General features: G+C 33.4%; 1 pseudogene across 1 annotated transcript; it reads right to left on the reverse strand.

Moving 5' to 3' along the window:
- Positions 1–2,300: 2,300 nt before the first annotated feature.
- Positions 2,301–4,157, reverse strand: LOC149150149 (protein DMR6-LIKE OXYGENASE 1-like; annotated as a pseudogene). Its single transcript, XR_016262876.1, has 4 exons — positions 3,772–4,157; positions 3,353–3,600; positions 2,942–3,252; positions 2,301–2,835 (listed from the first exon to the last, which is right to left on the reverse strand). The product of XR_016262876.1 is annotated as a protein DMR6-LIKE OXYGENASE 1-like (transcript).
- Between the last annotated feature and the right edge of the window lie 346 nt (positions 4,158–4,503).

Below are 4,503 nucleotides of genomic sequence, written 5' to 3' on the forward strand. Positions count from 1 at the left end.
GAATAGTCACCCCTCTTTGTTATAAATATACCTTCATTATTCATGTAAAAGGATTTTGGCTTAGGATCAAAAGCTTGGGAGTTTTGTCAAGACCCTTGGCTTCTCTTTAGCATGGAGGGAGTACCTTTATTTGGAGGAGTAGGTGTTGGCTTCATGTTCCACTTTTGGGAGTAGTGGTTCATCAATTGTATATGTATGCTTGGGACTTTCACTTTAATAAAGCTCAGATCCGACACGCTTTCATGCATACGTTTTGGATATATTAGGGCTAGTCTTGTTATGTTTGCTAAAGATGTTGTTTATTTACACTAACACTTATGAACTATTTAGTTTGCATTAGTATGAATATGATGTTATGTCTTTTAATCATGGTTATCTTGCAAATTATTTTGCTAGCTAACTCATGATTCCTTTTATGCTTGTGTGTTCCTTTCAACTTGTTTACTATTATAGGATTTTAAGGGGCTCGCTTATTTTCCCCTTGTTGTGTTAGAAAGTATCATGCATTGCACTTGACTCCTCACAGATTCATACACTTGTTTCGCCAAAGTCACGAATACATCATTCTATGTATTATTGCATGTAAAACATACAACTAAAACCCACTACTTCGGTAAACGGGTCGTATTCTAAATGATTCAACAATGTCAACACTAGATAAAAAACATTTTAAATTTCATCCCACTTTAAATTTGCAATTGTTGTACAACACTTGTAAGTATTAACTATAAATCTTTAAGAGGTTTGACTGAATATTATATTTATGCTTTTCATTTAGTCTGTAAATCATTTTCGAAAAGTTTGAATATTTTCAAGGACACTTCTCAGCATTTGAATTTGCACTCACGACTTCACGAGTCAATGTGAATCTAATATGGGGCGAAGTTTGTCTCAGTGCACTGCTGATGTTAGATTATACGTGTCTATACTATGTTCGGTGTTATGTTTAGATTGATGGATTTCCTGAGTGCAATTTTTTTGTAATTGTATTTAGATATCACAGTTTTTAATAGTTTTTAATCAATTACTATCAATGAAAAATCTAAAATTCAATAGAGAGAAAAATAAAATTGATTTGTATGGTAAATTATATTGTTAATAGTTTTTAATCAATTACTATCAATGAAAAATCTAAAATTCAATAGAGAGAAAAATAAAATTGATTTATATTGTATATACACATTAATCTATGATTTAAGTTATATATTAACGTTTATGGTTTTATAAAATATTTTTAAAATACTTAAATAATTAAAAATATTTAACTATTATATATATATATATATATATATATATATTTATTTATGGATGGTCGTAGTTAAATTAGATTGTTTTTTTTTCCCGAAAATCATGGAAATTTCAGCTATATTTTGATAAAATTCTGCAGGGATTTTTGTAATCTAAGTTAAAATTGTCAAATTTTAAGATTTTGGGTGCCAAAGAGGTTTTAGATGGTACTACATCCATTTCCAGCACCAAAAACATTATTCAAATACTGTTACTGTAAGAATTTTTGAAATTTGTTTACCCAGATTCTGGTAGCAAACATTTTTGAAATGTGTTTACTGAAATTCTAGTTACTTTTGGCTGTCCTGACAATTCCTCCATCTACTCCAAATTAATGTATTAAACCAACATTATAAGGGATGAACTTGGTTCACTATCACTTCATTCAAAAAGTTCACTATGTGTTCATACTAATGTAATTCAAACGAATAATGAATTAAAATTTCTTCACCTTGAGTTTCTTCTGGAAATTGCGCTCAAAGACTTTTAAAGAATCTTTTTAAACCAGAGATATCTAAAAGACTATGTTAATATCAAAGTTTCATATCATAGTTTCATTTTATCTAATTGTATAAATAATAATTGTGCTATTTTATATAAATGATTTTTTAGTAAATTGAGTCTGGATGAGTAGAGTAGTGTAGTATTAATGTGAAAATTTCTCATCATTCAAATTTCACACGAGTGTATAAATTTTTCATCATTTAAATATATAAATCAAATGAAAAAAACAACAAAAGGACTAGTAATTAGATTCATCGTTAATTATAAAAATATCAATAATCCATCTAATAATTATGTGTAGAAAATAAGTAAAATAATATTTCTGTATTGCATTTTTATATCAAATTTATTATTATTCAAAAACGATAATATTAACCTGACTTATATACATATGGTATAGACTTTCGACTTATGTAAAATCGATAAACAAAATTCAGAAAAAAGTACCTGAAATAATTAAAATATGCAATGAAATAAATGTATGCCAGGAAGGTTTATCTGAATGTCAAGGCCAAGAATAAAGTATACATATGGTTTATTTTTCATTATCTTTTACTTATCATTTATGTATGGTTACAAAAACACCAACCAACCAAAGTAAATAACATTTATACCATAAATCAACATGCTCTCTCGCTGCCTCGTTACCTCTTTACCAGAGCAATCATTAAGGTATACTCTCTGTTTTTTTTCCCTCGACTCGGAATGCATATGAGGCCCGAGACAATATGTCGAAATGAGCTTGCCTAAGGTAAAGAAACAATAAACAAAGGATCAAGATAACTCTGCAACAACACAGATCATTGTTCATTCAAGGCTCCAACGGAAATCAATGTTCATTAGATCTTGAAACGATCCAGCGCAGTCTTTCCCTCTAATCCCTTGTCCCAGAAAGCTGTCAAAAACTCTTCAAACTTATATCCTCTATACACAACTGGCCGCCATTCATTCACCATGCTCGTTGCAGGAGCAATAAAAGCATCGTTTCCAGGAGCATAGTATTTCTCGATGCTGGATGCTCCTAAATCTCCCATTGCTCACAACCTAATACATTCATATCACACACTAATCAAATTGAATGAATATTAATACTATCAATTTTTTGCATACAGAGAAAACGAACTATATTGATCAGCTCATTCTTTCTAACCTGCAGCTGATCTCCCAGATTGACCACTAACCCATTAGCTATGGGTTCTACAGCAACCCACTTTTCATTTCTGAATACCTGCAGGCCACTGACATCGCCTTGCATTAACACAGTGAGTGCACTTCCATCTGAATGATTTGGCATACCAAGAGTAAGATCTGGTTTTGGGCACGAAGGATAGTATTTTATATTCATCACTTGGCTATGTTTTCCAAGAAGTTTATTCAAGTAACCCTAGAGCCTCTGAAATTGCAGCCAGCAGCCTTAATATCAGTGCTCTCACCTCACCAGCGTACTTGCCCGCAATATCTCTGTAACAAAACTCAAGCCAAACCAGTTAAACTTTTGCATAGTGGGTTAAGATGAATCGATTCTAGGGCTCTATGTCTTAGATAAACTTTTGGTGATAACCTGTAGGCTGCAGGTTTTTCAGGCCAAGAGCCGATGAATTCTTCCAGAGGATGACAAGGCTGCGTGAGATAATCCACCCAGTTGAGAACTTTGTCTTTCCCAATATTGAAGCTTGTATAAAGCCGGACTGGCTGCTTTGCGTCCTCTGAGTAGAGGCATGCTCGGTCTTCCACTGGCATTTCGTAGAACTCTTTGGCTATACCCATCATGCTTTTCATGACATTCTCTGCCACGCCATGGTTCACTATCTGATACCAACAAGAAAAAAATGAAACTTTACCCACTCACTGTATCAATACAGGCACCGCAACAGAGATTCATATACTCAATAATCTGCAACTTTGATAATAATAAAAATCAACCAAAGTACAAATATTTGAGGGGAGGGAGAATTGTTGGGTAGGGATTGAGGTGTGTACCTGGAAGAAACCATCCTCTTCACATGCACGCCGGATTTCATCTATTACTGTTGTTCTGTTGGGGCCGTTGAGATCTTTCAGGTCTATCACAGGAATGTTCTCAGAGTGAGAAATCTGAGACATCTGTGGGCGTTCATGGGGAGGCAAGATATATCTGTCCTGCACCTTGAGGTTGTTTATTCCATTGGACATGAGCTTTTCAATAGCAGTACTGAGCCGTTGGGTCTGCACATCCATTGTGGAAGACATCTTGCTCCAATGCTGATCAGCAAAGGTGGGATATGGGAATTTACAGAGGTGAGATAGACTGGCCAGTGGATTGAATTTTGTTTGGTTGAGGATTGTCACGTGAATCAATGGCTTGACTATGAGACTCTAGGCTCTGGATGAGTCCAAAACCCAAGTGACTTGTGAAATACTCATCCATATTTAATATTATGAAATTGGTGTTGTTTATTATTATCAATTAGTATTATTTATCAAAATTTTCGGCATTATTATTATTTTGTTTTATAATGCGGAAGTGGTGAATCTATGATCCCTGTCAATGTACGTGGGCGGCTTCATTACCGCTTTTCCTTGCTCGACTTAGTAAATAAATCTTTTCCCCGCGATTTGATTCTCCTTTAAATGGAAAGCCGTGAGTATATAACGTTACTCATCAGCATTTTGGGTTTTTAATTTTAAAAATAATTTTTTTTTTAAGTTAAGAGGATTATTAATTTTAATATA

Source organism: Pinus tabuliformis, chromosome 9 (assembly GCF_031772625.1).
Source record: "Pinus tabuliformis cultivar Carrire ecotype Pingquan chromosome 9, CPIR1, whole genome shotgun sequence".
In the NCBI taxonomy this organism is placed as follows: Eukaryota; Viridiplantae; Streptophyta; class Pinopsida; order Pinales; family Pinaceae; genus Pinus; species Pinus tabuliformis.